General features: G+C 39.9%; 1 long non-coding RNA gene across 1 annotated transcript in view; it reads left to right on the forward strand.

Moving 5' to 3' along the window:
• Nucleotides 1-10,742, forward strand: part of LOC138266557 (uncharacterized) — a 59,608-nt gene extending 48,866 nt beyond the window's left edge. The window contains exon 2 of the long non-coding RNA XR_011199545.1: nucleotides 10,517-10,742. This is a non-coding gene — a long non-coding RNA (uncharacterized lncRNA). The remainder of the gene's footprint in view (nucleotides 1-10,516) is intronic.
• Nucleotides 10,743-11,749: the final 1,007 nt, after the last annotated feature.

Raw genomic sequence — 11,749 nt, forward strand, 5'->3', positions numbered from 1 at the left:
AACTAAACTAAGGAAACATGAATGGCATAGAACTAGACTCTAATTAGGCCTCACTAAATCTAGGTACCTGGAAAAGAATCAAAAATGGTTAGTACAATGTTTCATGAATTGAAAACATACTATACTAAGAATACAAGAACCTTCCAGAACAATGTCCTAAAACAAACACGGCCTCATTACATGAGGATAAAGGTCATCCAAAGGTCATCCAAACATTCCTTGGGAAACAATAGGAAATGTACTAAAGACCTTACATGGACGTAGAATATAATATCCAGAATTCTAGCACTTTAGATTCTTAGAATACAAGAACATGAATTACGCACATTGCGGATATCCACAAGAGTCTGTAAATGCCATGAAATAGTTGAGCACAATGAATAACATGAATTAAGCACAAGAAATGAATCGCGCGTCTAGCTGATACGAATGCCACCATGTAACTTTCAAGAAATGGTAGCGCACAATAAATATCATGAATTAGACACAAGAAATGAATCGCGTGTCTTGCCGATTCGAAGGCCACCATGTGAATGCCAAGAAATGGTAGCACGCACAATGAGTAACATGAATTACGCACAGGGAACGAATTGAGCTTCTTGCCGATTCGAATGCAACCTTGTAAATGCCATAAAATGGTTGCGCACAATGTATATATAGATATGTACGTGAGTAAAGAATTGTGCGTCTTGCCGATTCGAATTCAACCTTGTAAATGCCATAACATGGTTGCACACAATGTGTATATATAGATTTGTACGCGAGTAAAGAATCGCGCGTCTTGCCGGATACGAATGCAACCTTGTAAATGTCAGAAAATGGTTGCGCCCAATGAATATCTAGATTGGTACACGAGTAAAGAATTGCGCGTCTTGCCGGATACGAATGCAACCTTGTAAATGTCAGAAAATGGTTGCGCACAATGAATATCTAGATTTGTACACGAGTAAAGAATCGCGCATCTAGCCGATTCAAATGTCAACCTGTAAATGCCATTAAATATCAAGCGCACTTTCACACACACAAGAGCAAAATAGATTTGTCATACTAATTAGGCCCAAGAACTCGAAATCCTTCTAGAACGGGATCGGGGGCCGAGTCCGACCTCGTCTTACTGCCCTGATCAAGAATCACCCAGCCGAGTGAAAGGGCGAGGCCTGGAAGATCAAAGTAGGCCTCCGGAACAGGAGCTCAGGAAGTTGCTGCTGCTCTGCACCGGGACCTCTGAATAGTGAGCACGTGGAGCTGGGGTGGCTCCCTTATATAGATTCTTGGCCCAGCCCACAAACCACACCCAGGCATGCTGCAGAGGAAGTTTCTAGAAGGCCCTGGAAGGGGACCACACCCTGACACACTCTGAAAGCCTGCAGAAATACATTGCAAATGAAAAGTATTTACAAGCACCTTGAATATAGGTCTTCAGGATTAAACTCTGCAATGCAAAAGGATAAACAACAGCATATCAACAATGCATGAATTACGTCATCTCATAAGTGCTGGGTTTTTGCTTCCAGTCGCCCGTAGAGCGCTACTGCCCAGATGTTGACACAAGGGACAGCTATTGGTTCCAGGTTTTCTCCCTCTTATGCAAACATATTTATGAGATTGAATGAGAGTGGGCATGCCTAGAGAACGAATGATCTACTGGAAGAAAATGTAGTTTATTTGGGTCACTATATTGATGACATTTTTGTAATTTGGAAAGGGAGAGAAGATGATTTTAAGGCTTTCCATGCCATCTTAATGATAATCATGTAAATATCTCTCTGCTTGGAATACAGTAGACAGAAATGTGTTTTTTGGATTTAGAAATCTATGTGAATGAAGGGAGGTTGGAATCAAGACTATTCAGGAAGCTAACATCTGTAAATTGAATCTTATAGTCAAGCGTAATTGTCATGAAGTTAAGAAATATGAAAAGCTAGTGGAAGAGATTTCATTAAGAGTCAGGAGACGGGAAGAGTTCAGAATACAGTCAGGGAAGAACTGCTAAGGGGCATGATAAAGAATGAAACCCTTTGGTAAAGATATACTAAGATGTATTACCACATATAGTGAAGGAAACAGGAGAGTCTTTAAGACTCTACAGAGACATTGGGAAATTCTCAGTTTAGATGCAGATATTAAAAAGATCTCACCATCAAAACTGGTGGTGGTATACATGAAAACACCTACACTAAGAACTTTACTACAGCCTAGTGATACATTGTTATATGACATTGAAACTGAGGATGGGAGGGTAATGTTCTTCAAAAGGCTCATATAAATGCAACAATTACATATTTTTCAAACATCTAATAGACCATATAAAGGTATTTACAGACAGCAGAAAATGTGTGAGATTGCCATTTTTATAAGCCGTAACACATGTAATTGCATATCAGCAATGATGTGCATATGCGGAAAGATATATTTGGGATCCACAGTAAGGAAACATAAGATTTATTGGCTTAAAACTTAATGGCAATAAAAAATTGAGACATTACATTTCTGATGGAGATACAATTTTGGAATAGTCATAGAATTACAGGATTAGGAGATATACGCCTTTGGCTCGGGCCTTCAACGCGTAAATGGGCCTTTAATGGCGGCGGGCTCTAAGGCTATATGGGAATAAAACAAGTGACTTTAGATCAAAGAGGAGGAGATTTGGATAAGCAAATAAGAATTAGGGAAACATTTTGGAGAAATGATCTACAAATGGCCCAGTATGCACTCAATATTGATAGGGAACTACACATGTAGATAATCATATAAATCCTTCCATGGGATGACCATAAACAACTATCAATACCTATTAGTTGAAAGGGTGGAGATCCTATTATCTTGAGAGAAGTGAATTACACTATCACCTCCTAGTTGAGATAATAATGATATCTTTTTTTCTGAGGGTGTGCTTTTTTGGGTTGTGAACAATTTTTTTTTTAAGGGTGAAGTTAGAAGATACTAGAGGGTAAGGGTATCACAAAATATACTAAGAGCGACGGATTGAAAACCAGGGAATGCTGACCCAACTAGTAACATTTAAAAAAAAAAAAAATTAAGGAATTGTTTTAAGGAACTTTTGGTAACATTAGGGAGAATACTGGAATATATAAGCATGCTTATTTAGTGAAAGGATACAGGTATTGGTAAGCATGTACAAAAGTAGAGGAAGCTGAGTGGCATGAGGGAGAATATGAGGATAGCTTAGGATCCTTATTACCATGAGTTTGATTCCCATGAGTGGGGTTGAACTAGAATATATTTGTTATTTCTTATTTTTTGTTATTTGTAGTATATAAACTGGAGGATTAGGAAGTCTGTCAAGCTGATGAATAATGCAGGGAAAAGTGTTACTAAGGAATAGTCTTACAGGAACCACATGTCTGATCACCGAGCTTAGGGGATTCAATTTTAACTAGTTTTATTACTGATTTATTCTTTTTTATTCGTATTGGTTTTGTAGAAGAATGACAAATAGATTTGAATTATACATTCTAATGATAATGGATATTATTTCTACTGGCGAATTTGGTCATAACTTTATTTAAGCCCTCTTAGAGTTAGGCGAATTAAAATGATGCTTTTAGCCAATTGAAATGATGTACATAGCCGCTTACTATTTGAAAAATAACGCAGGCCTGAACCAGGTGGGCTCAATCAGGTAATTATTTTGAGTATATAAGAGCACAGGTGTTGCACACCACTGTGCATTGAAATTGTGAAAAAGGGAAGATGCTGCAGAAGAGACATGGCAAGTGAAGATGTCAGGGAACTTTGCATGTGGAAATTATCAAAGACCAGCTACGGTCATCTTACAAGGTTTGCAGTGGTAGCAGCATTGTTTAAAGGAAGTTTACAATGTAATTTGTTTTCAAGGGGAGGAGTTGCTTAAATCATTAGTTAAGCCATTTTGAGGAAGGAGGGAGGATGCTGTGGATGAGAGATGTGGGGAGTCCGGCAGATTAGGTTGAAAGACCAGTACAGGCTTTGGGCATTTTAGAGTGTATACTGTGTAGTAAGACTTTAACCTGTGGCTTGGGGACATCATATCATATTATATGATGCATTGTTGATCGGAGTCCAAGGGACTAAACCAATCGAGCAATAATAAAGGAACTAGGACTCCATAGGGAGTGCAGTTGTTTTAGCACAAGGAGTGGGATTGTATGAGTGCAGTGGAATGGGGATCATGACCATGTTGAATTGCTTTGTATTGGTTTGATAACTGAAAGGCGGATAGCCCCCTCCCTAGCAACAATGGATGTTTGTAAATGAATAAAAATGTTCCATAGCACATGTGATTGACTACAGTATAGGCATAATAGATAGGTAGACCCACTCACATAGTGATGTATATTGGCATGAAGAGCTGGAATGGTTAGTTTTCGATTTAGTGACAAGAATTTAGAACACATGTAATTAATTTTTTTAGTGTACTGTGTCATGGGAGTGTGCGAACAAGACAATAAAGTAAATTAGATTCAAGCGGTAACACACATTTGAATTCAGCTGTTTTGCTAAGTGAGATAATGGCTCATAACACAGGAACCAACTTTGGATTATCAAAATTAAACATTTTGTACAACTTATTTACCTGCAAATACTATTTTAGCAGATGTGATGAGGTTAAAGGTGAATGCCAATACAAATTTCTAATGGCCCCATAAGATGAAGGAGTATATTATTTCCTTATATTGATGTAAGTTTACTTTATTTGTAAAATATGTATACTGTCATGGAAAGAATTTGCTTTATGAAACTAAAATAGCCCTGAATTGTTGTTTACAGGAATTAATATTGCGGAAGATTGTCATATTCCATGGACTGAAGATGTATTGTTGCTTTTTGTGGAATATATAAACAGAAAGAAAGAATTATTGTTTTTAAGATAATTACTTGCAAATGTGGATTTAAAATACTGACTTGTAAAAGTAGCACTGCCTAAGAGGCTGTGTTAGCTATGGGCCACTGCTGCAAATATATAACAAAAACAGAGTCAGAGTGCTAAGCTGGGGAAGACAAGATAATTGAAGAAAAAGTCCCTTCTCTCTGGGAAGCTGAAAGGAACCCCCTTATTAAGGTCTTACTTCAAAGTACTCCTGTCGGTGGGGTGTCTTAGTGGGCTAGATGACCCTGCAACTTAATGGAGGGTGGAGTGAGTAAGGAAGCTTTGCCTCCTACTGAAATGGAGTCAGAGAATGGAATAGCAGAATATGGTGGGGAAGGGAGTGAGGGTGAGAGAAGGAGCCAAAAAAATAATTCAGTCAAGAGCACAATTTCGGACTGCCAAATTAAAAATGTTGAGGCAACTTCTCTTACAGGGAGCTCCATAGCACGGTTGGGGCACGGAAGGAAATGGAATCACATTAACAAATACAGGCCTCGTTGGAGGCAAAAACCGGGTGTACTCATTTGAGTACCTCTATAGAGGCAATGATTGTAGCACTATCTGAGTAGTTTAAAAAAGGTTTTTTGTTTTCCGAAGCAAATCAAGTAAACATTAGAGAGGCCTGTGAAATATTAGGAAACAAAATTTGATTTGCTGGCTAAGAGAAATCAGGTGTTAGAGTTGTGAGAGCTTTGAAAGAAGATTTGAGGAAGAATAACCAGGAAATTTGGCAGCTGAAGGTTAATGAGCAAGAAATGCAGGATAAGCTGGAACGATTACTGAATGCTGAAAGGAGAAACAACCTGAGAATTCTTAATGTACCTGAGGGAGTGTAAGGAGATGATATTAAGACATATATGGCTTCTCTTATTAAGAGTGCATTGCAGGTGGAAGAAAGTGAAGAGGCCATTATGGCAGACATTCTGAGGATTCCCTTTTAAGAGAGATCCTAGAAAAAAGAAACCACGTAATTTTTTTTAAACTTTCAGACCTAAGCGTTGAAGGAGAAGATCTTGTTCAAAGCTCTAAAACTAAAATCACTAAAAGGGAGCACTTCTCTTTTGAAGTAATGTCGGCTCTCGTTAGTAGTACTCTCAATAAACAGTGGGAAAGAGGAAAACGCTTAGAGGATTTCAAGAATCTCGGCATTCCTGTGTGTGATATAACAACAAAATGTATTCTGTGAGGGATCAAAAAACAGCAGATGAACTATTAGAAACCATTAGGAACTGAAATTCATAGGTTTGAATGTTCTGTTTACTATTTTCTGGCCGGGCATCCCAGAGGCACTCTAAAATCCAGGCATATCACCCAGCCCATGAGGAGGCAGGGATGGGTTCTCCCTGGGTGGGGGTTGGGGGCTACATGGGGGAGTAAGTGGGGAGAACAGGGTGGGGAGCATTAGAGAGAAAAAGAAAAAAATCCTCATTCACCTCAGGTATAATGGATGGTATAGCAATTTGGAAATAAATGGAAAAGGTGATATGAACCAGGGGAGAGACAGTAGTCTGATTCAAATTATGACATGGAATGTGAACAGGTTGAGAACTAGGGGAAGAAGAAGTAGAATTTTGCAGTACCTGAAGGATTCCCCTGCACATATTATAATTTTGCAGGAAACACATCTGACTGGAAGGGAATGTACACAATTATTTAGATCACAAAAGTGGGTTCAATCTTTTATTGATACGGATTATAATTTTAATACCAAGTGGGTGGCTATTGTGATCAAGCAACAGATTAGAGCAGCAGTGTTAGGGGTAACTTCTGATAATTCAAGTTGATGGATCATATTTAAGCTCCAAGTATATGATACTGTATTCACAGTAGTGGGATTTTATGGTCCAAATTGTGGTGATATCGACCCGATGAGAAGGATGTTTACCCACCTACTAGATTTTCCAGATCTGGTTAAAATGGCAGTGGATTTGAATGTGCTTATGGATAAAAAATCTGGACCGGTCATTGAGGGCTAGGCTAACAGCTATGCCAAAATCATAGTCTTACCTTAAGATGGGGATGAAGGAATTTGGACTCTGCGATCTTTGGAGGTTGAGAACCGGGGGCAGCAGATCTTTTCATTCAGAAATAAAAAATATGGTCATGCTTCCTGGATAGATTATTTTCTTATAGACCAAGTATTGGTGGAGGCGGTTGATAAGATAGTTTGTGTGGCAGCACACTTATCAGATCACTCTGTGGTGGTATTGAAAATGAAATTAGCCATAAAAACTTATGTGAGAAGGTGGAAATTAGATCTCTCTTTGTTGCTGGAGAATGGCGTGGTGACACAATTACGCCTAGAGACAGAAGAGTTGTTTAAAATTAATTTAGGATCAACCCCAATAGGTGTGGTTTGGGATGTATATAAGGTTTGTACAAGAGGTAAAATAACAAGCTATACTAGTTTTAGAAACAAGAAGTATAGGATGGAAATAAGAACCCTAGAAGCAGAAATGGCAGAATGTGAGCGCTCAATAAAAGATGGGTGTATCCTTTAGGTAAGCTGGAGGGAAGGATGAGACTGCTGAAACCAGAATTGGAGGACGTACTGCAAGTGAGATTAAGGATAAGATGGGAAGCAAGCAAATTAGCCCATTTTGAATACGGAGAGAGCACAGGAAAACTTCAAGCATGGAAAGCTAGAACTCAACATAACAAAAATACTATCAGAGAGATCTGTTGTGGGCAAGCTGAAGAGAGATGGACAAGTAGTGCTGATATACGGAAGGCCTTTAAAGTCCTCTATTCAGAGCTTTATAAGGAAGATAAGACGGTAATGAGGGAAGAGGTGAGGAATTTGACGAGTACAGACACACTACCCAGATTAACAGCTAAATGGCAGATGCACATGAACAAAACAATCTCACAGGGAGAAATCAGGGCAGCACTTAAAGTAGGTAAGGAAGGCAACGCTGCAGGGCTGGACGGCATCCCAGTAGAATTGTACAAGGCATTGGGTAATCTATAGTGCCAACTATATCAGCCCTGTTTGGAGAGATCTTTCAGAAGGGGCTGGCATTACAATAATCATGGAATGACGCCATTAATACTTTGGTCTTGAAGGCAGGCAAGAGTCCATCAAGATGTGAGTCCTATAGGCCGTTTCTCTTTTGAACAGCAATTACACGATTTTTGCTAAAGTGCTGACAGCTAGAATGAATGTGGTGTTGGCAGGACTCTTGCATAAGGATCAGAAAGGCTTCACTAAAGGTAGACACCTCCATGATCTAATGTCCATTTTAATATGGGACATAGGCTTGGCAACAACATATGGTTCCCCTCTTGCAGTAATTATGCTGGATGCCATGAAGGCCTTTGACAGAGTTAACACGGGCCTATCTAATCTAAATTTTAAATGATTAAGGATTTGGGGAAACCTTTTGTAGGATGGTGGGTCAGCTCTACCAAGCCCCTTCAGCTAGGGTACTGGTTAATGGGAGTCTAACGTACTCCTTTAAAATAGCCAGCGGTACGAGGCAGGCTTGCCCGTTCGCTCCAATACTATTTAATCTGTATATTGAGGCTTTAGCAAAGAGAATAAGACAGGGCCAAAGGATTCCTCCTTTCCTATGCAGTGGATGGGAGAAAAAGGTCTCACTGTCCGCAAATCATCTGCTGTTATACACTTCAGATTTACAAACAATCCTTTTGGCAGTTCTGGATATTGCTGCTGATTTTGGAAAAGTGTCAGGCTATCATGTAAATGTGGAGAAGACAGAAATAATGGTTTGGCATCAGAAGAGGGAGAGCTCTTTCATTAAAATCGAACTGAGATATTTGGGCTTAAAGATTGTACAAGACATTGAGCAGATACCAGTGGTCAACCTAAGGAAAGTGTGGACGGAATGCAACAACCTGATGCAAGGGTGGATGCACCTACCCTTGTCAATTCTAGGAAGGGTGAGCCTGGTAAAGCAGGTGATTCTGCCTAAGGTTAGTTTTGTGTTCAATACAATCCCAATGCAAATGGATGAGAAGTTGCTAGCAAAAATCCAGCAGGATATTAATTCATTCATATGGTCACAGAATGGGGCTAGAATACCATGGAAGAAGCTGCGTAGAAGAAGGGGGGACTTGCATTGCCAGATCTCCAATATTATGCGTGGGCCTTCCAACTTAAGAACGCAAGGATGCTATTCCCATCCCCTGATTTGACAGATCTCGGATGTATGTTTAAGGCTATGCTAGGGGGAGTGAAGGGGCAGCGAACCATGTTCTATTTAAGTCTGGTGATCCCAAATATTTAAAATGAATAAACTGAAAGAGCTGAAAAATATGGCAAAGATCTGGTACCACATAAGGAGAGTAACCAAGGTAGAATACTATAGTTATTGGGCACCCATTTGGGACTCGCCAGGGGTGCCAGAGTGTCTTGAGGAGATATTGGTTGTTCCAATTAAGAATGCGGGCTCCAAATATTGGGGACATGTATTTAGGGAAGGCAATTTACTCCTGTGGGATGAAAGTTTGGTAGAGATGGCTGGGAAATTGTCAAGACTAATATACCTCCAGCTGAAAGGTTGGGCACAGAGGAGCCGAGTGAGCATAGGCTTGAAGGTTCAGCTGGAGGAGAAGATAAATGGGAAGACTACCCCTCAAAAAAGAAGTGGCCACTTGGTATTGGAAAATGTTAGACCTGGTAGACAGAGAGTTTAAGTTGGCAGAAGACATGTGGGGAAACTGTTTACCGGGTGTGCAGTTATTTTCTGTGGTTAAACCGGCTACTTACAGAAGGAATCACTTGTATTCAATTCACAGAGCTAATCTGTCAGTGTACAAATTGTCAAAAATGAGGAAAGGAGGAGTGGCCAAATGTGGAAAGCGTGGCATAGAAAAGGCCACAGATGTACATATGTTTATGGAATACCCAACAATACACTCCATTTGGGAAGAAGGGATGAAAATTATTTTGGATGTTATGGGGGGGGGGTCTATATTAAAATAAGCCTCTCTCTAGTAGTCTTTGGAATCATGGAGAGGGTTGGAGTATTGAGGAGTGATATGCAGAAACTGCTTTTCTATGCTATATTGCTGGTTGGGAGAAAGATACGCAGGAAATGGGTAGGAAAGATACCTCCCTCATATACAGATTGTCTGGATGAGTTTGACTATGCTTCAAGAATGGAAACGGCAAGAGGGATCACTAAGGCTAAAATATTTTGGCTGCCTTTTGTAGACTGGTGGAGGAAGCACAAAGCATTAGTCTAAGATGATATCTTGTCCAATGATTACACCCTTCCCAGACCTCACAGTTGTGTAGCTGGGTTGGTACATTGGCTCCCCAACTGGGGTATGGTGAGAGAGAGGAATGGCCCCCTGGTAAATGTCTGAATCTGAAAGCAAGAGAGTATAAAGCGAGTTGGCTAGGAGAAGACCTGGAGCCTAAGGTGAATGAGGACAAAAAAAAGAGATACATTTTTGTCCCCTGGGGAGCCAACATAACTGTTGTCAATCTACTGTTAGTGTAATTTATAATATGGGATGTGCATTGTAAACGTTATGCACATACGGTTATTGAGAATGAAATATTCATCACCACTATATTCATTGGTTATAAATTTTGTTGTTCTTATCAGTGCATGTTTGTGGTTTGTTTTATGAAAAAATAATTGATGTGTAATTTTTGTGTTTTGTAAACAGCCCTGAAGAAGCGCAGTGTGTGAGAAACACGTGTTGGCTGTATTTGCTGTATAAAGAGATACATCAAGTGATTCAATAAGGAAAGAACAAAAGAAGAACAACAAAAGAGTTTACATTGTGTGATTGTAATTACATCTCAATACTGTTATTTTTGCTTTATATAAATATATATTTACATACATAGAGCAGAATATCAACATCGAATATTTTTAAAGTTGCTCACAAATTGACTTTGTCTTTTCTGAGACGTACTGCAAAGACTCGGGTACATTTACCAAGATTTTAAGCTGTGTTTGCGTTACAAAAGGGACCCAAACAGAAGCAAAATCTTTTTGTTTACCTGTTTTCTTTCCAGCGCAAAATTTGTTTTGCACTGAAAGTATTGTAAAAGTAACACAAAGCACTGATTTCCATTAGTTCGCACCAAGGGGACGTTACACGGGTGGCACATGGGAGTTCCCAGGCAACTATCCAAGCCTTTTGATGCAAAACCTTTTCTACAAACAATAGTTGCAAAACCCTGGCTAACAAAATTTAACTCTGCATGAAAGCAGGTGTTAAAAGGAGATTTTTTTTCATTTCTCCTTTCTTTTCCGTCTTTGAATGCATGCGGCACTGTGCAGCACACATACAACGTTGGAAAAGTTTTAAATTGTGTCTATGCATAGTATTTTGTACTGGAAGGGTACCCTTCCGGTACGAAACCTATGCTAGAGACACACACTCACACACTCACACACACTCACACACACTCACACACACTCACACACTCACACACTCACACACTCACACACTCACACACACTCACACACTCACACACACTCACACACACTCACACACACTCACACACTCACACACACTCACACACTCACACACACTCACACACACTCACACACTCACACACACTCACACACACTCACACACACTCACACACACTCACACACACTCACACACACTCACACACACTCACACACACTCACACACACTCACACACACTCACACACACTCACACACTCACACACACTCACACACACTCACACACACTCACACACACTCACACACACTCACACACACTCACACACACTCACACACACTCACACACACTCACACACACTCACACACACTCACACACACTCACACACACTCACACACACTCACACACACTCACACACACTCACACACACTCACACACACTCACACACACTCACACACACTCACACACACACACTCACA

This window comes from Pleurodeles waltl, chromosome 11 (genome assembly GCF_031143425.1).
Source record: "Pleurodeles waltl isolate 20211129_DDA chromosome 11, aPleWal1.hap1.20221129, whole genome shotgun sequence".
Lineage (NCBI taxonomy): Eukaryota > Metazoa > Chordata > Amphibia > Caudata > Salamandridae > Pleurodeles > Pleurodeles waltl.